Source organism: Anabrus simplex, chromosome 3 (genome assembly GCF_040414725.1).
Source record: "Anabrus simplex isolate iqAnaSimp1 chromosome 3, ASM4041472v1, whole genome shotgun sequence".
Classification (NCBI taxonomy): Eukaryota; Metazoa; Arthropoda; class Insecta; order Orthoptera; family Tettigoniidae; genus Anabrus; species Anabrus simplex.
The window spans coordinates 14,736,268-14,762,973 of NC_090267.1; the positions used below are offsets into that span (position 1 = coordinate 14,736,268).

At 38.5% G+C, this 26,706-nt stretch overlaps 1 protein-coding gene across 4 annotated transcripts in view; it reads right to left on the reverse strand.

Moving 5' to 3' along the window:
• Positions 1–2,349, reverse strand: part of LOC136866946 (zinc finger protein OZF) — a 54,132-nt gene extending 51,783 nt beyond the window's left edge. For all 4 annotated transcript variants that reach the window (XM_067144037.2, XM_068226958.1, XM_067144036.2 and 1 more), the window contains exon 1: positions 2,261–2,349. The gene's annotated coding sequence lies outside the window, so the exon portion shown is untranslated. The remainder of the gene's footprint in view (positions 1–2,260) is intronic.
• Positions 2,350–26,706: the final 24,357 nt, after the last annotated feature.

The following is a 26,706-nucleotide window of genomic DNA, read 5'->3' on the forward strand; positions in this document are numbered from 1 at the left end:
ATGACAGTCATTCAGTGGATGACCAGGAAAGGCAAATAGTTGATGAAGAAATGGATAAAGAAATTACATATATAGGCATGATTTAAAGTGATTCCATTGAATATGAGGATGTTCACGCCATTCTTTGTTTCATAGAGTGTATTTTTTTACGCTAGTTACATGAAAATACTTTAGGTACCGAAAAGAATACATTTGTATAATTCCAACAAACGAACCACTTCGTGAAGTAGGCCTACCGCAAAAAACACAAAAGTGAATACAACCCTAACATGAGTCATGACTCCATCTGAATACAGGCAGCAAGGGTGCAGTCGGTTTTGATCCTAAACTCTTTTTCATATGAATATTTTACCAGTAACTGAATTCCGATTCCAAAGTCACATGCTTCACTTCCGAGAGCGCAAGGATCATATAAGAGAAATAGATCCGTCACTCCTGTGTAATAAAGTTGGCTGAGAAAACAGGTCATGGAAGCTACAGTGGCCACTTTCTCTCTGCCAACATAAGGAAATAAATCCCACGATAGTTCCTCGTAGTAAGCACGATGATGATAGTTGTTCCTTTGTTAAAATGTTAATTGTGATAGAGATAATGATTGTATTTCGGTAGGAAAGTTGTATCTAAAGCTTCTCTCGTGTCTTTTACTTGAAAAGTAAATTGCAATTACCGTATTTGTATGTTGGCAATACTGTTATAACGCTAGCTTGTATCGTTGTTTCACCGTTCGCATTTTAATGTAAATTTACATCTATTAAGTGATAAATTCAACATTGATTACTGAAAATGTTAATGCAATTCATATAAAACCCCAAAACGCCCATACTTGCCTAAATCACGATCTAACATAACCTCATTCTTTCGTTCCTTGAACACTTCCCACGACTTTCATGTATGGGAATGGAAAACACGAGAAGGAAAGGATGAAGGTAAAACACAGCATAATGCACACAGTTTATATTTCGAATTTATTTATTCTAAACAGCAGGTAAGAAGCACAATCACACAGACGTTTACTCGCAACAGCTAGGTAGTTCAATGTGAAGTATGTTCATGATCATAATACTATTTCTTCACACTAAGAACGCGCATAATTATAATTTCACACCATACTCTCAAAAAACTGGATCAAAAATCTCGTTCAATGCGAAAGAATCTCAACAAATTTTCGTCTAAGAAACACTATTACATACCGTACGACCAAGGTCCCTTCGCGCGCAACGATAACGGTGTTGTGTTTTGAATTTGCTGTACCACGCAACTGAATGTGTAATGCCAACTTCTGCCTTCTAAATTAACCCTCTGAAAGAGAATTTTAGTTTTCATTAGTTGGCAGAGATCGATTGGCCCATCTCAGAACTGCTTCGGGCGCTCCCTATGAAGTGTCACCCCCCTGCGAGAGCGCAGGGGCGAGCTGATTTGGCAGCTGATGGGAGCCACGACAGCTCGAGACTGAAAACCCTGGCGAAGATCACCTATTCTCACATAACGCACCCTTCGAAAGAGATCTCCTTTTATTTTCACTTTCTTTAATTAATCCGCTACAAGTGATACAACTTGGAGCCTCCATGGCTCAGACGGCAGCGCTTCGGCCTCTCACCGTAGGATAACGTGGTTCAAATCCCGGTCAGTCCATGTGAGATTTGTGCTGGACAAAGCGGAGGCGGGGCAGGTTTTTCTCCGGGTATTCCGGTTTTTCCTGTCATCTTTCATTTCAGCAACACTCTCCGTTATCATTTCATAGCATTTATTAGTCATTAACTAATCACTTTGGGAGTGGCGACCCCATCGTACTAATAGCCTATATATGGTTCATTCATTACATCCCTGACCCGGTCAATGACTGCAAAACAGGTTGTTTTCAAATGATACAACATAAAATTAAATATTTCCTTAAAAGAATGGTTAACATTTCAATATAAAATGTGTTCATATTGTCGGCACGACTTCCCGAACTGGAATAAATTTTCTCATCGCTTACTTCAGCTGCAGTAGGCGTACGGTACCGGTAAAAGTAACGTTTCAGTGTTTAAATTCCAGGAGGATAAGAAGATTTAATTGTTGTTGTCTCTTTAAGTACTCTACACAATCATACCCAGAATGGTGATAATTAGACTAAAATAATTGCATGCACTATTTCACCGTTAATGTGGCCGGATGTGCTCTGAGATTTTATCCCAGATAATCACCGCACTGCTAACCGAGTTCGAACATTTATTACACTATAATTACAGTAGCCTACGTGTATTTATTTTCAGCTTACCTCCCGGCAAGTGTGTCTTCTAGGTTACCTGAAGTTCTAATAATCACGTTTAGCTGTTAAATTGTTCTGTTCTGTTCGTGAAGTTGATTTGGGCTCGTTATTTCACCCAGACACAATACTGTATTATTTTTGTACTAGTTCTACACACGCACACAATTTCAATAAAGTAGTACACCAATGCAGTTGACAATGTTTGCTGAGTACGAAGTACGTGAAGATTGAGGGAAGTAGACCATGCAGCAGACTCACAAAATGGGTTCAAAGCACTTGAAGTAGTTCAGGAAAAGACGTATCACCTAGACAATTGAGAGGGAGGAAATACGTATACAAGACTAGGAGATATAGGAAAAGCACAGGGACACAAGGTATACCAATCTTCACGCTAGAGTGGCCGTCTCAGCGACTTCTACAAAACATACACACCGGGCCAACATATAAGGGACAAGCAGGAGAGGGCAGGTGGACGACGGAGGGGTGGATATATGTGAGAGTGTAGGACTTCGGACAGATGGAAAGAAATATCTGAGCAACGTATATGGGGGATGTAGGGAGGGCAAAGTGTCAGTAAAATCGTAAACAAAAGATGAAGAGGGGCGACAGTGTGTTGATATGAACATTAATGAAAATGTACACGCGATCGGTGGAGGGGGAGATGAGAATAAACGGTAGCTACGTGTCTTGATTGAAGAGGAGGCGTTAGGGAGGGCGGGAGGCAAATGAGAATACGATGAAATATGTAAGTAGTGTCAATGTATTGTGGGAAACTGGGGTTAGAGTTGTAAATTAGAGTGATCTAAGAACAGCTGTTAAATTGTAAAGAACACGGTCTGGTGCATGTAGCAACGTCGCCTGCATCCGAGACAAGGTGGTATGGACAGGACGACTACGATCACTGTGACATTTTGTATAGAATATTTTGCTTCAGCTGCAGAAAGGAGTATGTGTCTCCTGAAAGCTGCTTGTACTGTACGATGGAATGTACGTGTGAATGTAGTGATAAGCAATTTGCAGCAAGAAAGAATTTATTTGCTCGTGCACGAAACATTCATAAAGTAGAACATAAATTACCGGTACCGGGTTAAAAGAAATTGTGTTGTACATTTGACGGCCTGCGAGATTATTATGTCGAGTTACCTAATAATGAAATCTTCAAGGAAACAGAAATATTGGGTTCATTACCCAGTAAGGACATGGGTCGAATCCCCGTCAGGAAGTCAAAAAATTTAGAAACGAGATTTTCAGTTCCGGAGGTGCACATGACACTAGTAGACAAATAAGGGGTTGTGTGGAGCTTTTAAATGTAGAGCAGCTCAAATTATGAAAGTAAAAACTTTACATCCCGCAGCCCAACGTTTATAACATTAAAGAGGACAAATTGTGGCAAAAAACCATTTATAGGACGAGAAATGAAGGATTGGAAAAATTATCAAGGGAAATATTTGACAAATGTTCAAATTTTTAGAAGCCATTTAAGGAAACACTAAGTACGGTAGATGGTAGGGAATTTGTCACCTGGGTGGCAGCCATAAATGCATATGAATTATTACTGATTGATTCATTCATTAATACAGTGAATTATTTTAAGCCACTGTATTCACACCACACACCCGTCATAAATGTTCAGTGAAATACGTAGATATTTCCAAAAGAGCAGAAGTAGAAGTTAAGTTGATCTTCATATCAGTGGCAAAGCGTGAACTAAGTAAGGAGAGAGACAGATATTCTTTTATTTAAACTACCTATTTTAATCATATTAAATACGGAATTTCGTTTTCGACGGATGCAGACCTGTGTTCAATGTTATATTAATGACTCTGAAACTAAGACAAACCCCATAACAACCTACGAACACTCGTTTTATTTTTAAATACCGGTATCGACTAAATAGGCAGCGGAAGTTGTCAAATGACAACATACTTTTAGAATAAATGAATATAAATGTACGGTATGTCATTGTTACATAAATTTAATAAGAGAAATAAGAAATAAATAGATTTTTGTACAAGTCACCTTAAACAATTTTCTAGAAAATGAGTTCAATCCGTCTGTCCTTCACTTCAGCAAATAATATCTATTACTGTCGTCTTGAAGTCAAGCGTCTTGTTAAGATGCCACAGCAGTTCCTTCCCTACAGCTAGAGTTCCCAAGTTAATCTCTGGTTGGTCGCCGAATTCCTTAAATAGGTTTTAATTCGTTTGAAGGCACCCATAGCGTGTTCACGATAATAATAATAATAATAATAATAATAATAATAATAATAATAATAATAATAATAATAATAATAATAATAATAATAATAATAATAATAATAATAATAATAACAATAATAATGGCGCGTGGCTTTTAAAGAGACCTGGTGCAGGTCTTTCAAGTTGACTCCGTATAGGCGACCTGCGCGTCTGTGAGGGTGGGGCCCTACCTATGATGAATCCTAATGATTAAGATGGCCCCTGAGGCATTGGAAATAACCAATTAGGGTTAGAATCCTCGCCCCGGCTGGGAATCGAACCCGGGACCCTCAGGACCAAAGGTCAGTGCGCTAACCATTTAGCCATGGAGCCGGACAGCGCGTTCCCTAGACACTGGTGTTAACGAAATATACAGCATCAAGTTAAGCAGTTTTCGTATGCGCACTCTGGAGTTCATTATTAAGAAGTAAGCCAATAGTATGTTGTTGGGGTTATAATACCGTAACTAATATTGGCGGGCAAGAAAATGCATGTATTTGAAGGATTGTGAGGCTGTCATTCCTTTATTAGGTGTAAGTTTGTTATACTTTGTATTTGAATATTATTATTTTATTTTTAAACGTGTCTAATAATAAAGTAAATTCAAAAAATTACATTATAAGCATGTCTGTGATGGTAGCCAATAAGAGGACCGTTATAACCGAGGTCCAAATACTAGCCAATGAGAGCAAGAAGTCTGTCTACTGGGCGGAGAAATCTCGCTATAGGAAAGTCATAGTTCCACAGGCACCACCTACAATTAGCGTTAGTGTTGCTCTATCTGAAAGCTTTGAAAATCAAAGGGACCCTACACAGAATGGACAGCGTCTACTTTCGCCTACGTGCTTCGTGTAACTGACGCGAGCCCTACCATTGCCGAAGTGAGATAAAAATAAGTAAAACGGGGAATACCATTATGTCCTGAAGGTGGAAATAATTAATGTTTTAAAAATTATTCAATTAACTAGACAATATTTCCTTCACAAAATGTTAAGGGTACACGCTGTCTACCCTGTCTCCCCTGACGCTTCGCCCCTGCTTAATATATCGGTACGTGCTACATATTCATGTTTTAGATGTTGACAATATTATTATTAATATTATTACTGTATTATGTCACGTAAACTTCAGCGGCATATCTTTCAATAGAACCCTTGATGATATCCGAGGCAACATAAATATGGAACAGTCCATGGAAATAATCCATCTCCTAAGTTGACATGATATATTGAGAATGAAATGTTGTTAAAAGTGAATCTCAGTTATGCTGTAAGTGTAGACGTGTCAGTTCACCAGATGTCCAAGTTTTCTGACTGCTCTTCTGTGTTATTTTATTGATGGCATGGTAGGGAGAGCGGGCCGGAAATGCTCGAAAATAATGCTTTTATTCTAATAATAATGACATCAGCACAATAATCACTGAAACGATTTGGAAACAGTAAGATTTGCGTGGATTCCATTCACAGTACGGTACTGTCAACGGAGATACTTTGTCCCAATATTTTCCAACTTTATTTTTAATATTGACATATTGAATGAAAGTGCTCTAATAATTTTAAAAACACATTTTCCTAGTTGGTAAGTACCGGTACCTACTCAGTACGCACAGCACGTTAGGAGCTTCTACAGCATTTACTGATGTATGATTTTACTTTTTCAAAATCTGGGCCAAAGTATCACCAAGTTGGGGCTACATTGCCCCAAATAAGCGTTTCAATCAGTCAGTCAATCACTACTGACCTGCATTTAAGGCAGTCGCCCTGGTGGCAGATTCCCTATCTGTTGTTTTCCTAGCATTTTCTTGAATGATTTCAAAAATACTGGAAATTTATCGAATATCGCCCGTGGTAAGTTATTCCAATAATTCCTAACTCCCCTTTCTATAAACAAATATTTCTCCCAATTCGTCCTCTTGAATTCCAATTTTATCTTCATATTGTGATCTTTCCCTACTTTTAAAGACACCTCTCAAACTTATTCATTTACTAATGTCATCCACGCCATCTCTCCACTGAGAGCTCGGAACATACCACTTATGATATAGAGGTTTCCATAATTAATGTTAATTTCCATTATCTCGGGCCAAAGAAACCTCTCAGGATAAGTAATTCAGGTAATGTAGCAACCAAACATAGCATTATTTTAAGAAATTTGAGTTTATTGTAGGCTACGTATCCAACTTCTCGCTTTTGTGAAAGACGCTTCGTTCCAAATAAATCATTACCGTACTTCGCCAAGAAAGAGGTACGTTCTAATTCTATTTGTAATTGCAATTCACAATGTTTCCTTACAATTTTGTTAATATCTACCAAACGGCACTTATTATGCGCTTTTTAAATCCATTACGTCTGTGATAAGTAATCTCTTTTCTTTATCTCCTTTTAATTTTTGTTCGCTTTGCGTTTTTATTTGAATTCCTACTTGTGTTAACAAATTTATAATTTTGATCCAATTCTTTTATTTGGGGGTGCGGGTTATCACCTTGTCTGCTTCCTATCGTTGATTGATGAGGTGCGAGTCCAGCTCCGGGCTGTTTTTAGCTTGTTCCGACCAGTCCACGAAGTAGGTATTTATGTTCGTATATATATATATATATATATATATATGTGTGTGTCTGTGTGTGTGTGTGTGTGTGTGTGTGTGTGTGTGTGTGTGTGTGTGCGGTGAGATGCACAGGAGTGAGATAATTCTTCTGTGTTCTGCACTAAAATAATTGCAGGTACGTTATCTGTACCGGAAGCAGCACTAGGTCGATTCTTCCGAAGGCTGTTAATTACCTCGATTTCCGTGAAGTAAAGTTTGGAGAGGGAGAATAGTAATGGTTGAGTTAATCAAAGTTTCCTTTAAATTTATCACGGAACACTCTGGCAATAGCCTCAGGGGTTGTAACTGTTGCCCCATTAGAGTAGAATGCACTTTGTGCTGAGTTGCATTGCTTTATGTTCAGGAATTTCCACATGGCTGTGTTGTTGTTGTTGTTGTTACTTACCTCATTTATGTCGTTTTTGTATGGTTTGCGGATGAGTTTCTTGGTTGTGGTCCTCATGCATTTATATTTCCCCCTTATAAGGTAATTTGAATCTTGTTTCCATTCCTGTAAAGTGCGTTCTTTTCGCGTATCACTTTGACTATTTATTTTGTGATCAGTGGAGAGTTTTCGTTGGTACCTACCGATTTTCACTTTAATCACCGCTTTGTCTACACGGTGAGGTGTTTTAAGAGGAAGCACAAGTAGGCAACCATCGTCTATGTAACACTAATCAGAGAGAAAAAGTGGCTGGGGTCCAACACTTCGAAAAGTGAAGGTATCGGCCAAAAGAAGACAAGGGCCGCGAAGGGCATGAAAATGACAGACTCTCTAGACCTCTATACATAATACCGTCGGGGTCAGAAAAGAACAAGAGTTGACCAAGGGAGGTCAGATAGGATAGATGAAAGTGAGGAGCCTGGCACAAGTAAGTGGAAGCAATGTCAGGACTCAGCTAAGGGCCCAGTTGTCGCCATCACATGTTTCAAAGTTCAGAGCCCCTGAGGCCCTTTTAGTCGCTTCTTACGACAGGCAGGGGATACCGTGGGTGTTATTCTATCGCCCCCACCATCAGGGGGATCTACACGGTGAAAGAAACTTTCTTGCCGTCTAGACAACACTGAATTAATGTCCACAGTGTTTGAAATATAAAGCCTTGGATAGATGGTTTTCGAGAAAGTATGATAATACTTCCCAGGCAACGTTTTTCTAATTATATACTTCTCTATTATATTTTATTACTGGTGGTTTCTTGTATTTTAGGGTAACTGTAACTGCCAGGTAGGCGGATAAACGGAGGATGACATCTGTCTACAGTACTGACGATGGTAAATTAGTAAGGAATACATCGTTATAGAGCTTTATCAAGAAACAGGTCATAGAATGCCCTAAGGCAGTGGCCCCTATGTATCTCTAAATTATTTCAAGCCTCTCCCCACTATTGACTTACACATGCTCTACTTTTCTGTTAGGGTTAGTATTACAAAAATGTTGTATATAATGTTTTATTATTATTAAGTTTGAGTGCTTAATACACATTATTACATGTTCAAAGTAATAATTATAATGCGATAAATTTACAAAGAAAGTCACGATTAACAAATAATAATACAAGAGAATAAAACAAATTGTATGGATGTTGGGTATCCTTTCTTCAGTTGTACTCCTGTTACTTTTCAGCTGTTCTTGAGAATTGAATGGATGAAAACCATAACGGTATAAGTAGCATTTTGGTCATTCAGAGAAAAAGGCATTTAAACATCTTAACACTCATATAAAGCATGCTATTTGTAGTGATACCACCCATCGCTAGAGCCCAGAATATTACCGCTATCACTTGTATCTCTTTGCTGGTGAAAGGATACATCCTGCCGGAGTTACATCCCGCACTTAACTCATTTTTTAAAAATGTCACTTATACTTATGGTTTTCATCCATTCAGTTAATGTAAATCTTAAATCAATTTATATATATATTTGTTCACTCCATTCATACTGTACAGTCTTTATATTTGTAGTCAAAATCTTATCAAATAGTGGTTGCTTTCCGCTGGTTCGAAAAGAAGTACTGTATTTATACACATGCTATTTGAAATTCCGATATCTTGTTTTGCCCGTATATCCTTCGGTTCTAAACGTCCTCCTTATCTAACATTGAGCCCCTTTATTTTCATTCTACTGCGTATATATATATATAGGATTCTAATGAATTCAACTTTTAGGTAATAATCATTTACATATGCATTCGCGTTACCCCCATGGTGACGTTACAATTGGTAGCCGATCGTCACACGTATAAAATTCGTAACAAAACCCAGTCCCCGTGCCGGAGGAATTAAGCATTTATGGTTAAAATTGCCAAACCTACCGGGAATCGAACCCGGGGCTCCAGTGACCAAAGGCCAGCACGTTAACCATTTACCATGTATCTGGACCATTCCCCAATGAGGGAGAGTATTGAAACATTTGAGACATTTGCATAATTATTCCTTGATTTCATCATGTTTCATTTGTATTATCAGTTATCGAACCGTAGTCTAAGAATACTAATATTCCGTATACCGTCTACAATATCAGACGCTAATGCAGCTAAAAAGGCGTCACATTCGGTTTGCACAAGCATGAGCGAGCAAGCTGTTTCTGTGGATTTGGTTTGATTGGAAAACGTTAGTGTAATGATGCTTTTATTGAAATTTGGTTCTGAAACTAATGTATTAGGACCGTATCGTTTGTGTTGTGTGCCTGGATGTAAATCACATTAAAGCAGATGCACTCACATAGAATTCAATTGTAGGGGAGAGTGGTCCACAGAGCGACATCGTCCACAGTGAGACACGGCTGACTTTAAACATATTTCATTATCTCCGGAAGGAAGAACTCTGGTGGTTAAAACAGGAACTAAATCAATGTTGGCTATCCTGATCCTACAAGTCTTGAAGAAGAAGTTTGCTTTGTTATTCCAGCAGATTACCTTTGAGGAAAGTAAAGTAAACTTTTTAATGTTCGCTTCGTGTGTTCTAGCTTTTTATAGTAAACTATAATCACTTTTCAAAATATTGCTAATAGAATGTAGCTAGCAATAGGTATAAACTGCTGTAGAAGAAACTTTGCTATCGGTTGTTTTTAGGTTAGAAAAACAGTTGTTTACAAAAGCACTACATGTGGGTCACAGTGAGACATAGCTAGGTGGGGTACTATGAGACAACTTAAAACTGCCTGTCTCACTGTGCCACATGCAAAAAATGAAAGTTAACTTTAATAATAAACTTTTATTTAACCCCATTTTTTATGTTGTGATATGATAGAAGCTTTAAAACAAATTGACTAATAAAGGACTACTAGTTTTCCTCTTTATTACAGACGATGGCTGGAAATCGGAAAAGGAAAATGAGCGTTGGCGCATTTCCTTCTGATTGCATGAAAGAAGCAGTTGAATTGGTTGTGAATCAAGGCTTCAGTATTCGACAAGCAGCTCACCAAAAGTATCTTTCTTTTCAAACATTGGCAAGGTAAGATCGTTATTCCTGTTCATTAATACAGATGGCAGACCAAGAATTTCTTCAGTAATAGACCTATACCTAGTGTAGATACTTTCCTTCTCTCAGATATGTACGGAAAAACGTACTAACCCTGAGGGTGTTGTTCGTATGAGTCCAAATTATACCTGCCGCAAGATAATGTCAGATAAGGAAGAAGCTGTCTTTGAATACTACATTTTAACGAGGGCTAAAATGAATTATCCTTTGACAACATTAGACTGTCGCCGTCTAGCATATGAGACAGCTGTGAAGAACAATATTAGAATTCCAGATCAGTGGAAAGAGAACAAAATGGGAAGTTTAGAATGGCTTCGATATTTTTTGAAAAGGCACCCAACTCTCGGTATAAGACAACCTGAAGGTTTTAGTCTCTCTAGGGCTACTTCTTTCAACAGATTTAATGTGGATAGTTTTTTGACAAACTTGAAATTGTTTTGGAGAGGAATGATTCGTTTGCAGATGGTTCTTGCATGAAGAATTTAGATGAAACTGCAACAACAACTGTGGAAAAGGAAAAAAGGTAGTGGCAGGAAATGGTACAAAGCAAGGTAGTCAAGCAAAAAGTGGTGAAAAGGGGACTTAAGTAACAACTTGTTGTTTCATTCATTCCACCAGCAATGGTATTTCCTCGCACACATTTTAAAAACCACATGATCCGTGAAGCACCTCCAGGTACACTTGGCTTAGCTGCACCATCTGGCTGGATGTATGCAGAATTTTTGTTGATGTAATGAGACAACACACATGCTCATCTAAAGAATATCCAACGTTGCCCCTTCTGGATAACCATAAAAGCCATCTTTCTGGTGGCTGTTTGGATCTAGCAAAAGAGAATGGGGTTACACTGCTAACATTCCCCCCACACTGTACACATAGACTCCAACGCCTCGACGTAGAGTTTATTTCTCCTTCAAGTCTCATTACAAATCAGCAGTCAATTTCTGGCTTGTGCACCATCCTGGAACTCCGCTCACAATATGTGATATTTCCAGCTGTGTCAAAGTAGCTTTTCAGCATTCAATGACACCATCCAACATAGCATCTGGATCTAGGAAAACAGGGAGATTTCCTTATGATGGAAATATTTTCACCGACGATGTTTTCCTTCCCTCCAGCGTCAGAGGGGAATGTGGCTGCTGAGACAGAGGAATCCACGACACTTTGACAATGTTCAGACCATAGTGATTCTCAAAGTGATAGTACCGTAATATAAAGCCTATTCATGAGTCAAATTCAACTCATGAATTAGCAACAGATGAAGGCACATCACATGGTGAAAAGAATAGCAACTCACCAAGTCTTCATACACCTAGTAAAGATGTAATTTCATGGCTAGACTCTGAACATCATAAAATTTTAAAGCCCACATGTGTTTCGGGGGATCCCGAAGGCTCAACCTAGGAAATCCAATCCAAAAGGAAAGGCAGAGGCATTTTAGCCACTGGCACAGCGGAAAAGAATGAACTATCAGAGAATGCTAAAGCGTAACCCTCAAACAAAGTCAACTGTTTTACGGAAGAAATCAAGCATGTGAAGATTGTTTGAGGAAATGGACACAGATTCATATTCTTCAGATGACAATTTTGAAATCTCTTCCGGTTCTTCGGTTATGGATCGTGAAAAAACATTTTCAGATTTTAAGAACTTAATAGGCCCCCAGTTGTAGCAGATTACGTTTTGATTGAATCTCAACGAAAAACGACTTTATCATACTACACTGAAGAGGTTTTTAAAGAAAGAGATATAGATGGAGATATTAAAATATCATTCCTTAGAAGGTTTAACAACACAGACAAATTTATACATCCAGAGACTCCGGATGTTGCATCAGTGGATGAAACAGACATTGAAGTGATCCTACCTAAACCAAAATTGTTTGGGAAACTGTTACCTCTTCTGCAGTGGTAACACAAAACAAGGCACAAACAGAGTTAAAAGGGAAGGTAAGAGGAAACTACACAATATAAGAAATCACTACACACTCGGAAAAACAGTAGCTGGCATTACGTGGATCTCCAACAAAAACATGTACGTAAATATCAGTAGGGCCAACTAGTGGACAAGAAAACGGGAAGATGAAAAAGGCTTTGAACCTACCAAAGGCATGGAGATGGCTTAGATTGCGGATTCTGAAATAAATCGCCGTGATCCTTAGATTTGAAAAATATTATTTACAAAATAATTTTACAAATACATTCCAAATACAATTCCAAGTTACGAGCTACAAGTTCAGTGATATACATAGCTTAGAGGTTCTTTGATATTGCTTTCGTAGCAGTGTAAATTCAAATTTCAAATCAACTATACATCTAGTTACCAATGCAGTTATACAATGCAATTTACAGTGGACTGAAACAGGTTCTCCAAAATCTAGCGTACCTCAAGTGATACAGAACTACCAGAGGCAAACCCCAAAGGAAATAATATTAAACTACAACCTACATATCTTAGTGAAACAAGAAATGGGAATGCCTCGGAAACGAACAGGTAAGCCCAGCTGAAAAACTAAGGCGTCATAAGTAACTAATTTGGCGAATCTAGGAGAGGTTAGGGCAAACTCCTGTATGAAAAGCAAATCGGAACATTACGGAAATTTTAGCAGGAACGGAATTCAATAATGCTTACCCAAAGGAGTGCCGTCCCGGTAACCGGGCGACGTCAACCAGATAGGCTGCTCACAGAGAGACAGATAGACCAAGACCGACAGAATTCAGAATACCGAATTAATTCGAACACTGCATCGCTCTCTATATATAGGAAATTCCGGCCTTGGAGCAGCCAATCAGCGTGCACGAGTTCCCTATCGCCACCTAGACTCACCAATTACAACCTTACTTTCGGTCGCGAACTTTGACTAACATTCTAGAATACGCCTGATCGCGAATGTTGTATTTCCAGAACAGTCAGAAATATTTTCTAGAATACATTACCCACAAAACAACACACCCTGTTCCATAATTCATGTAACTTTCTGGATCCGTCGAGGAATTATAGAACAGAATTCTACTATTTACAAATGCACATGTCACCAATCTTACATAGTACAGGTTAGGACATTACGTTATATCATCCTTTACAAATAACAGTACAGGTTAGGTCATAAGTGAAACAACATATTGTACTTCACAAATAAAGTCTTAAAAAACACTTTCCACTTGCACTACATAGTTTTTTCTTCAAAATGGCGCCCGGTAATGACGACGTAGTGTTTTATCCTCCGAGTAAATTAACCGTAAAATGTGACGAAAGTGCGGAAAATGTCGAAGATTAGTGAAAAATGGAGTGTTGTGTGATTCATGTGATCGATGGTGGCATTATAAGTGCGGAAACTGCGCTAGAGACGTAAACACTAATGAAAATGTTGACTGGACTTGTGAGCAGTGTGTTCGGAATGTTGTTGTTGGTGACGGCGTTGACGAAGCACCGAAAACAGTCGATGAGTAATATAAAAGTACATTAGAAATTATAAACATTCTAAAGAAGGACAATGAGACTCTTAAAGTTGAAAATCAAGAATTAAAAAAAAGACTGCGATCGCTAGAAACTCGAGCACGTGGTGTCAGGTAGTTCGTGGATGGCCGGCTAAGAAGACATCTACAACTGAATTTCCGGAAATAAACATCAGAAATAGGTTTTCTGCCCTAAATAAATTAATTCTGGAAGAAAGTGATCGCGCGCGTGAAACCAAATCATCGCGATCCGCTGCCGTTGCCGTGCCGAGTTTAAAATTTAGGCCTAGAATTCAGATTCAAGACCCAGTTAGGCCTAAATCAGCGAAGGTAGCTGTGTTTGGTGATAGCCAAGGAAGGGGAATTTGCGTGAGTGATTAACGACGAGAATATAGCAGCAACTGGAGAAATATATCCAGGAGCTTCTATCAGCAGTGTTCTGGAAAACGTAGAAATAGCAACTAGGAACTTCAGGAGCGGCGATGCAGTGCTTATCATCGGTGGGACGAACGACGTAGCTCACGACGACGCCAAGAATGTAAGATCACAACTTAAACAAACACTAGGGAAGCTGACCCACACTAACGTCTTTGTAGTGAACGTGCCCCACAGGCATGATTTGAGTAGAGACTCGTGTGTGAACATTGAAGTGGACAAGGTCAATACTGATATTGTTATAATTTGTAAACATTTTCGGAATACTCAGGTTATTGAATGCAGCAGTTTTGAGAGATACTGTTATACAAAACATGGCCTCCATCTAAACAATTCAGGTAAACTAAAGATAGCAAATATTGTTCTAGATTTTATTAATCTTAAGATATGTACTGTAAAACAGGCAACTCCCTTGAGTTATAATACTGACCAGGAAAACTAGTAGAAAGAGCCAGCTGTACTTCAAGCTGGCTCAGTCATCTAGAAAATGAAACTCAGAAAAGTAAGGAATTTCAAGTTACCCAATTGCAACAGTCAAGTTTTATGGAGGAAGGGGGTCTGAGATTGCTCTTGGTAAACTGTCAAAGTGTAGTAAATAAACAATTAAAATTCGGTACATTGATGGAATCTTATGAGACTGATGTGGTGATAGGAGTGGAATCGTGGTTGAAAGAAGGGGTGGGTAATAGAGAAGTATTTCCAGAAGGGTACACAGTCTATCGTAGAGACCGAGGAGATAAAAAGGGAGGGGGAGTGTTTATTCCGGTGAAGGAAACTTACTGTTCACATGAATGGTTTACCGATGAAAGGGATGAAATATTAGGGATAAAATTAGTTTGACATAATATGAAGGAGGTGGGAATTATAGGAACATACAGGCCTGGAAGAGAGGAAAGAGACATGGAAATCTTGGAGAAAATAATAGATTATACTCATAAAAACAAAAATAATGATATGGTAATAATTGGGGGAGATCTAAACTTGCCTGAAGTTGAATGGAACGGAGATGCAAGTGAAGCCCATGAACAGAAACTGGCAAATAAGTTAATTTGGGAGGGAGGATTTACACAAGTAGTACAAGAACCGACTCGTCTCAATAACTTACTAGATGTATTCTTGGTTAAACCATGGGAAATTGTTGATAAAACTGAGGTAATTGAAGGAATAGGAGACCATAAGGCTGTAATAATGGATGTAGGACTCGTTCCAAAAACGCTTAATAAGAGGGTTACACAAGACAAGAAATTGTACAGAAAAACTAAAGTTGATGAATTTGGGACTTACCGGTACCTTAAATCACAATTCAGTTGTTGGATAAGTGAAGGGAGTAACGTGGATACACTATGGGCTAAATTTAAAGGAATCAATTGGGAAGGAGAGAAGAGATTTGTATCTGTTAAGAAGGGTAAAATGACCTCAGACCCTGTTTATTATACAAGGGAAAGAAGAAAATTATAAAGAAAATGTAGAATAGTAAACAGGAAAATCAAAGAGCGTAGGGATAGTAGAGAAACTAGAAAACAGCTAATGAGGGAACTGAATAGAGTGAAAAAGGAAGCAAAAGAGAATTATATGAATGGCATACTTCTTGAGGGTAATGACCACAAAGGGAAATCGAAAAAGCTGTATTCATATATCAGGAATCAAAAAGGAAAAGGAATCCAAATTCCTACAATGGTGGGAGAAGGGGGTGAACACTATTTAACAGATACTGAGAAAGCAAACCTCTTTAGTAGGGAATTTAGAGATTCAGTAGATGATTGTCAAGAGTTGGAAACCGAAACAGAAGATTTTTTATTTTTTTTTTTTGCTAGGGGTTTTACGTCGCACCGACACAGATAGGTCTTATAGCGACGAAACAGAAGATAGAGAGGGAGAGAGACAGAGGGAAACAAGAAGCTTCTCATTCACAAATGAAGAAATTTTCAATGAAATCCAACTGCTTCAGCAAGGAAAAGCAGCAGGAAGTGATCAAATTACTGGGGAGGTATTAAAGACAATGGGGTGGTACATAGTGCCTTATTTAAAATTTATCTTTGACTATGTCATAAATAATAGTGTAATACCAAAGGAATGGAAGGAATCTATAATAATACCAATTTATAAAGGAAAGGGTGATAAAAGGAAACCAGAGAACTACAGACCAATCAGCCTGACCAGTATAGTTTGTAAAATACTGGAGAGTTTAATATCGAAATACATCAGAGGGATATATGATGATAAAAATTGGTTCATGAGGAGCCAGTATGGATTTAGAAAGAAATTTTCTTTTGAGGCACAACTGGTGGGATTTCAGCAGGACATATCAGATCAATTGGATTCAGGAGGTCAGTTAGATTGCATAGCCATAGATATTTCCAAAGCCTCTGATAGAGTGGAACATGGAATATTATTAAAGAAATTGGAGAGAATAGGATAGGACATAAGGGTTACACGTTGGATAAAAACATTTCTAAATTCAAGGGTTCAGAAAGTCAAAGTAGGAAATAATGTATTTCAGGAAGAGAAAGTTTGGAAGGGAATTGCATTGGGTAGTATAATCGGTCCGTTACTTTTCTTAATATACGCAAATGATTTAGGGAACAATATAACATCAAAAATAAGATTGTATGGAGATGACATAATTGTTTATAGGGAAATAAACAACTTTGAGGATTGTTCAGAATTACAAAGGGACCTTGAAAGGATCCAACAATGGGTTGAAGAAAATAATATGAAGGTTAATGGAGGCAAATCAACTGTTACAACTTTTACAAACAGGAGCTTTAAAACTGAATTTGAATATACTTTGGATGAGGTAGTTATCCCAAAAGATGGCAAGTGCAAATACTTAGGTGTGAGATTTGAAAGTAATTTGCACTGGAAGGGTCATGTTGATGACATTGTTGGGAAAGCATACAGATGGTTACATGTCATAATGAGGCTACTTAAAGGATGCAACAAAGAATTAAAAGAAAAAAGTTTCTTGAGTATGGTTCGTCCATTATTGGAATATGCAAACAGTGTTTTGGATCCTAACCAAGAATACCTAATAAAAGAAATTGATAGTGTGCAGAGAAAAGCAGCAAGATTTGTAACAGGGGATTTCAGGAGAAAGAGTAGTGTATCAGAAATGTTAAAGGAACTTGGGTGGGAAACTTTAAGTAAGAGAAGGGAGAAAACTAGACTTGTAGGATTATATGGAGCCTATACAAGAGAAGAAGCATGGGGAGATATCCGTGAGAGGCTTCAGTTGGAAAATAATTATATCGGCAGGACTGACCACAAATATAAAATTAGAAGGAATTTTAGCAGAAGCGATTGGGGTAAATGTTCATTCATTGGGAAGGGTGTGAAGGAGTGGTAGAGTTTGATCCTTTTCCAAAATATGTAGAGATATTCAAGAAGAGAACAAACAGCAACAGAGGAAAATAAATGAAATGTTAGAGGGCATTCGACCAGTGCAGGTTATTGTAAATAAAAAAATGTGTGTGAATAAATTAATTCCATCCCCTGGTCTAAGGAGTTTGGACAGCCAAAGTAGGGGACTGCCTGTAGGGGTGAAGTACAGTGGGGATTTCAAGGGCCCTGGGACTGCTACGGTAGCTGTGAAGGCCCTTCAGGAACTCTGAAAAGTGGTGGCAAAAGGGGCTCTGGTTAAGACGCAGCAGGTCGTTTGCTACTTAGGTTCCAGAACGGGTAAAAAAAGTAAATAAGTAAATAAATGCAATGTAAATATTAATCTTATACCAGTTGTGTAGTATCATTTGAAGTAATTCCACATACTGTATATCAGTTGACTATATTTGTAAGTAGTACAGGAGATATAATTAGTAGAATTTTGTAACCAATATAAATTTATTAAGGATGAGCTGTGTGTTTAATAGAAAACATTGTTAGCGTAAATTGTATAATATTGTATTATAGGAAAATTTTCTTCTCTTTTTAATTTAATATTTAGTGCTTGACAATAATGTATTTTAGTGTACAATTTGCCTCCGAGGTAGACACCTCATTTGCAAATAAAGAGATTTTGATTTGATTTGATTTGATTTGATTTGATTTGATTTGATTTGATTTGATTTGATTTGATTTGATTTGATTTGATTTGATTTGATTTGATTTGATTTGATTTGATTTGATTTGATTTGATTTGATTTGATTTGATTTGATTTGATTTGATTTGATTTGATTTGATTTGATTTGATTCGATTCGATTCGATTCGATTCGATTCGATTCGATTCGATTCGATTAGTTCACTTGTGACATCTTCCTCCCCCCGCAAGTCGAGCCATGCTCGACCATTAATATAACCTAACTGGGGAGCAAGCGATGAAACGTTCTCACACAGTACAGATCGTAAAGATACCTCACTCTAACACACACGATTTCTTGAAGTAGACTTTCTGATAACAACAACACAAACTGTCACATAATTTTCAAAAATAATATAGATCCACCTCTTCAACAAATATCACAATATCCACATGGATAGTCAGATGATTAGACAATTTGTACTCTGTCCACCAAATCATGTACACCATTCTTTCCGCCAAATGTTAGAAATACAGCAGAAACTTCTCACTTCTTGCTAAATAGGGTTCAAAGCCTCCTATTAGGCGAGTCATGGACTAAGTATTTTGCACTATTCCACACCAGTCACAGCACAGCTAGGCCACAGGGTCTCGCTGATGATGCGGCTGCCGACACGGCCGTTTGCCGCCAGCCTCCATTCAACTTCAGTCCGATCCATGTAGCTATGTAATTGCAGTCCAGTGGTATCTTGCACCAGATAAGCAGCAGGGTGAGACACCGTCCAGGCAGACTGCCACCACTAGATCATACGCCACAGGACCGTGGTGCGGCATGGTAGCGCCCAAGGCACAGCATGTGCCTCCCAACTTGGCACTTCAGGTTGCTGTCCGAAGCTCGTCATTGCAGCCCCTATAACACAAACAAACCACAGCAGACAGGGGAATACTTAAGAAAAGTATGCTGCTGGGCTCATAGCTCTTGCGCAGTCATCCAAAGGGTGGATTAATAAGTATCCAGGAGGGACTCTCCCTCGCACACCCGGGATATTAGAGCGCTAGCCTCAGGGTAAGCACTGCTATCTAGAATACATCTCACCAGATTATGGTGGGGGCGAAAGGGAACTACAAGAGGGTGCCCTAAACCTGACAGTAAGGGAAAAATTTTCAAGGAGTGACCCTAAACTAAAACCTACCTAACTTATAATACTAAATCAATTACACTAGAGGATACCAAAAGTATTCACTTACACAATTACTTACAACTAACTTACAATTAAACTTATTATCTCAAGGAAAAACAACTTTAACATACTACACTGAAGAGGTTTTTAAAGAAAGAGATATAGATGGAGATATTAAAATATCATTCCGTAGAAGGTTTAACAACACAGACTCCAGATGTTTCATCAGTGGATGAAACAGACATTAAAGTGATCCTACCTAAACCAAAATTGTTTGGAAACCAAACAGCAAAACAATTATTTAAGTTTCGAGAGTATGTTTGGTAACCTGAATGTAAAGTAGGTTGTCTCACTGTGGACCATACACTGTCTCATTGTGGACCACTGTTGGGTACAACGAGACAACTTCTCATGGCTCAGATGTTCATTTTTATGAATTTTCTGATATCAAATTACAAGTAATTATGTTTTCTGTATGTGAATAAGAGTTAATCATAACATCTCATGTAAATTTTCAAAGGGTTCTGTGAAAAATTAATATTCTAAAATGTATCAAAAAGTGTCTCATTGTGGACGACCTCCGCTATGCTTCGTGACGATTTCGTAGCTAAAAGTAATTCATTAGGTTGCATTGAACTTTCCAGAATCTCTTTGTCATTAGAGAGGGCGTTTTCCGTGTACGTGATAAGCTATTTTATCTGCATAAGGCAAAAACTCTGAGTTGGTGCCTATCGTATGACATTTCCCAACTGCTATATCTTTTGAGGTTAAAAAGGTGAGGTTGTACAAAATGATAAAACTATTCATTTTATATGTGAATACGGATTGTAATCCATTTGTTTTATTAGAGGACAAGGTATCATCTAATTTTACTGTCACTCACAGTAAGAAATTACTGACGAGCGATTTGACTTACTATATGCCCCAAATACAAAAATAGATATATGGACGGACGGACGGACGGACGGACGGATGGATGGATGGATGGATTTAATTTAAATTCGTGCCAGGGATATATTTCGTAAAAAACCTTTAACGAGGTAGATTATTACATTAAAAGCGTATGGCAATAGGAAATTCATTCAAATACATTTGTTTCTAAAACAATAATTGATTTATAGAAGAAGAATTACGGACGGGAATAATTTACCAAGGTGCCTATTACTATTTCTACATCAATTTTATAAATCTACAACTTCTTTGAAATGATTTAAGACTAGATAAACGCATCAGGTATTCTACAGGACTGTTATATGAGAATGCAATCCTGTATTACCCGTTGGCTGGACCATACTCGTTCATAGAAAACATATGTTTTGAATTTTTTACATATTGCTTGTCTATGGTTCTATTGCTTCAAGTAAAGCATTCTTTAATGAAAATATTAAACTGGTTTAAGAATCAGGGATGTTATGTGATATGACTTACAGAGGACGAAAATTTTGCGTATGGCAGAAAGTAAACTTAGATGTCGGTTTATATTTCTTCAATGTCATATTCACGAAATAAGGATATCATTGAACTTCCCTATTAAACCTATTTCAACCGGATACCGTACATCATGTAACGTCATAATTGACGGTTTTAATGTAATGCATGAGCTTGCGAGAGTTAAAGTAATACAATTAGTGTTCAGTATTGCTGATATGTCAATGGCATTAGTGTACAAATAGGTCTCTGCATTACATGTGTCTTGTGTCGACATTTAGTTTATAATTCGCTGTATTTTCAGATGGACCACCTATTTTTTGTTTTAACTTAACATGATATAATTACATTTATACGTAATTATTGACAACTTAACGAGTCAATACTACAATCAGGAGGTCATTTTTATGTATCACAGACTTGTTTACATTCAACCGATGCGTCGACCATGTTGATTTTGTATTAAGGTCTTATACTGTTGGAGACAGTCTTGGGGTCTTTTACCGAATTACATGACGTTTATTTCAACTTAAATCATAATATTCAACATTTTAGGAGTTTAATGAAACTCTGAAGAGTACTTACATACGTCAATGTGCTTGTTGCAACACCTCAATATCGTATTGTGCACGGCCTGCTGTAAAATCATACTATGTAGTGTTACATTGTAATGAACAGTTTGTTTTGTAGAAAATTTTGAAATTTGTGATTCTTTATCATATTTCATTTAAGACTTTTATTTAAGAGAAAAAGAAATAACTAGTATTATTCCGCTGCAATGTAACATTTCTTTTATTGGAGTTGCTTAATATTTAAGTGATTCTTCCTCAAGGAATGCTGAATTCCAGTTTCGACCGCGCCTTCCTCCCCACTGCCGCGAGTAGGTTAGGGTAGCACGTGATGTGGACGCTATACTACTCCTTGCTTCCTTTTACTCTGAGTAGTGTCAGTAAATAACCAAGGTACCATCACCAGGACCTTCACGAATAAATGTTCTTAATAACAAAAATTATGATGTAAAGACATCTTCTGTGAGTACAGCATGGACCTATATTCAAGTTCGAAATTCACGAAATTACTTTCCCTGCGCTAAAAGGAGCGATGAGCAGTCTGAGACGAGGTCTCGAGATTTCTCGAGACTAGCGCAGGCACTATTTCTCGCGAGAAATTTCGAGAAATCTCGAGAGCGTTGTCCACGTATTGTGTGGCGAGCAGCGTGTCGTAGGCCTACAGGTAGTCGGAGCTGAATGTTGTTTGCGCCGAGAATGCGAATAGCCACCCACGGGCCTTCTCAATTACGTAAATACATGTCAACAAGCGAATAGGGCGTTCATTTCTACCGAAGTCTATTTTGACGCAATATAACATCATAATTATACAATAATGCTAAGATATATATTTTGTCGTCTATAAGCACTTAGTTTTCATATATTGTGAGCAATGTAGTAGCATTAAGAACAGACTACATGATAAAATTATAATCATGAATTTTTCAGCCAGTAGGCCTAATTTATGGTACCTAAGCATGAAAAAATGAATATAATGATCAAAGGAGCGTGAACGGTTCAAATTAAATAATTACATACAGGGTAAGGCCTAACACAACATTAGGTCTATTATAATAAATATTAAAGCCAGCAATTTAGGCTACATTTCTAGTAACAGGAATAAATGCATACTTTAGAAAGCTGACTTCGTAACGTAACGATTAGTGTAATTAAGTGCCGTCGTTGGGGTCCGGGCTCGATTCCCAGTACTGCCAGAAATTTAAGAATGGTATGTGGTCGAAATAGTATAAGCAGCTCACACGTATTGTGGGTGTGCTTGGAAAAGAAGAGTCGTACCATCAGAGGATTATGACACGAGTTTACTATTATAATGTAATACATTTTATTACAATTCGCTTTACGTCACACCGACACAGGTAGGTCTCTTGGTGATGATAGGAGGGGAAGGAGTTAGGAGTGGGAAAGAAACGACCATAGCCTTAATTGAGGTACATTCCCAGCTTCCTTTTTTTTTTTCTTTTTGCACTGACACAGATAGGTCTAATGGCGACGATGGGACAGGGAAGGCCTAGGAATCGGAAGTAAGCGACCATGACCTTAATTAAGATACAGCCCCAGCATTTGCCTGGTGTGAAAATGGGAAACTACGGAAAACCATCTTTAGGGCTGCCGACAGTGGGGTACGAACTCACTATCTCCCGGATACGAGCTCACAGCTGCGCGCTCCTAACTGCACGGCCAACTCGCCCGGTCATTCCCAGCTTTTTCCTGGTATGAAAATGGGAAACCACGGAAAACCATCCTCAGGGCTGCCGACAGTGTGGTTCGAACCCGTCATCTCCCAAATGCAAACTGATAAGTACGTGAGCCAAGACGCGCAGCCGCTTGCTCAGTGATAAACATTTTATAAGATAATATTATAATATATATTATTTTACGTATTACTTCCCTCTTTCTTAATCTGTTTACCGTCCGGGGTTGGTTTTTCCTGCGGACTCAGCAAAGGATCCCACCTCTACGCCTAAAGGGTCGGGGAGATACAACTGGAGAGGAGGACCAGTTCTTCGCGCAGGCCGACCTTGCCTGCTATGCTGAACAGAGGCCTTGTCGGGGTTTGAGAAGATTGGATAGCGTAGACAAGGAAGAGGAAGGAAGCGGCCGTGTTCGTAAGTTAGGTACCAACCCGACAACTGTGAATTATGAGTAGGCCTGCAACTTTTTGAGTACCGGTACAAGTAATAATCGCAATATTTTTCTACTAACATTAGGATGTCATTTATTTTACCAGTTCCATTTACTATTGAAGGCTCTCCTATTTCCTTCGGGGCCTTTCTGACACCCGAGAAAGATTTCGGGGGATCAGGAACGTCGAAGAGTATAGGGATGGCATTCCATTTTAGCAGCTTCCTTCCATCTGCTCTCTTTACTTCAAACTGACATTCCTCAAAATGAACCTGTAGGAAAAGATTATAATCAGTATATGGTCAGTAAAAATAGTTTGATATAACAAGCTTTTTACGAAAGCATATATTATTAATGAATTAAACATGGTGGCAAAGGTTATACTAACCTCACACAAGTGCGAATGTTCTGTGGGCTGCAACTTGTCACGTCGGCAATTTTGAATCCATCTTGCTCTCCTGACCTTATCTCGCGGAAACCTAAATAACCTAGTCCCTTTACCTAAATTATTTCTGCAATTTGGTACCAATATGGTCGCTGCCGCAAATAATTCTGGAAGTGTGACCAGACCTCTGTATATAGAGCTTAATACAGCCCCTCTATGTTATTCTACCTCGTTGGAGCTACGAGAGCAGGAAACTTGAAAACCCTGGCCAAGATCATCTGTCCTCACATATCGCATACTTCAAAGGAGATGTATCTTTATTTATATTTTTTTAATCCATCGATTACAAATAATATTACTTTCACAAAAATGAGATATTTCATTAGAAAAAGGTTAGCATTTCAATATGAAATGCGGTTATACTTCCCGAATTAGAATGCATTCGCGTCGCTTACTTACACTGCAGTTAAAGGAATGTTTCAGTTTGACTTCCACGAATAAAAGATTTAAATTATTTCATTTTTTTTAATATCATTAATTATTCTACATAGTGATACACACTCGAAGGGCACGGCCATTTAAAGTTGGGAGTACAGTTCGGTCGTTCAAGAACTAAGTAGTTCATTTGAACGACTCCTTTATTTGAATTGGTACGAGTTCGTTCAAATCAACGAGCTAGAATAACATAGAGAGGCGGAAGCGCTGCCTGGGTGAATCTAATAGAACGAACGTCTGCCATGTTTCCTGTGGTCACACAAGCAAGGGGGCATGGCCTTTAAATGACGAGAAGTGTAGAAAATGCGCATTTTAGAATCGCTGGGGGAGAATTAAAGACCGTTGCCGAAAGCTTGAAGGATGAAAGCGAATACCGCCACTTCATCACATTGCGGCACGAGGCCAACATCACGATCAGTTGATTGTAGCGTAGTTCGAAATCATCGCACAATGACATACGAATAGGCCTCGAAATCGAAACAAGAGCGTTACCCTGCTTGGCTGATGTGGTTAAGCGTAAATTAGAATAAAAACGATTGACATAAATATTTATGACAGGAAACCTTAAAATCATAGGGATCTACAATAGGTTACAACCTCATTCTGTTCATATTTTTAAAATTATTGCATCCTCATGAGTACTGTGTTCCTTTCTTAACCTCTTTACCCTCCCGGGTTGGTTTTTCCCGCGGACTCAGCGACGGATCCCACCTCTACCACCTCAAGGACAGTGTTCTGGAGCGTGAGATATTGGGTCGGGGGAGGGAGGGCTGTACCTGCTATGCTGAACAGGGGCCTTGTGGGGGGAGAAGGAAGCGGCTGTGGCCTTAAGTTAGGTACCATCCCGGCATTTGTCTGGAGGATAAGTGAGAAACCACGGAAAATCACTTCGAGGATGGCTGAGGTGGGAGTCGAACCCACTTCTACTCAGTTGACCTCCCCAGGTTGATAGAATCCCGTTACAGCCCTCGTGTCCCTTTTCAAATTTCGTGGCGGAGCTGGGAATCGAACCCGGGCTTCCAGGGGTGGCAGCTGCTCACGCTAACCAGTGCACCACAATAATCGTTTAGTGTAAGTATGTATTATAATATAGGGGGGATATCATGTTTCTCCCATTACCAAATTATACTGGGATTACTAGCTGAAAGGTAAGCTTGAAAGTTGTCCATTATGAAGTGTGGCATAGTTTTAAAAACCAAGGCAACAGAATCTACAATAAAGGCTGTATACATTTCAAAAATAGCAGTAAAATGCTGTATTTATCATACTTGGTGTACGTTTGAACGAAAAAAGTGATTTTTTGTGGTTACGTTTTCTTGGTGGTGGGCGCTCCATTTCCTCTATTTGTAAATGTGAATGAAAATTAAGTAGAGCTGGACATGTACAGAGTATAAGCAACTGTATTGAGTGGGATACCATTTACTTCTTTTCGCCCTCACAACGCATTGTTCGGTTAATTCCTTGTTCTTTAAACGAAATCTGAAACAAAATTGACAAATAATTACCGTGGCTATCCGTACTTTCGCTAAGTAAACAATAAAATGGATTTAATTACAAACAGAAATTACAAAAAGGAATCTCGGCTATAATTCAGTAATACTTATTTAAAGTACGATATATCCTTGGTTTTATTACTCCGATTAGTACAACCATACGCTGAGCTTACGGCTGGCATTCTTGAAAGGGAGAATCTATCTTTTCACTTCTTAAAACTCAGGGAATTAAATTGGCATGTACGATCTCCCTGTCACCTCAACATATGCTCTCGTGCCAATTCGCTTTGTTTTGAGAACCGTTAACATGGCTGCCCCTTATCAACTTGCTTCAAGCAGGGAGCGCTGATGTCAGGTATACAGACCCTCTATGTTATTCTAGCTTGTTGGTTCAAATATTTTGAACAGGTCGTTCAGGTGAGCCGTTGCCTACGCTATAATACAAGGCCTTGAAATGCACTCGTGGAAACGGGTAGCATCCTACTTCACCATTCAGCCGCTAGGATCGCGTTCTTGCCCCCTTGTATTCGCATGGCCGTATATGTCAATAAGTAAATTATATCCTAAATAAAAAGAACTGAAT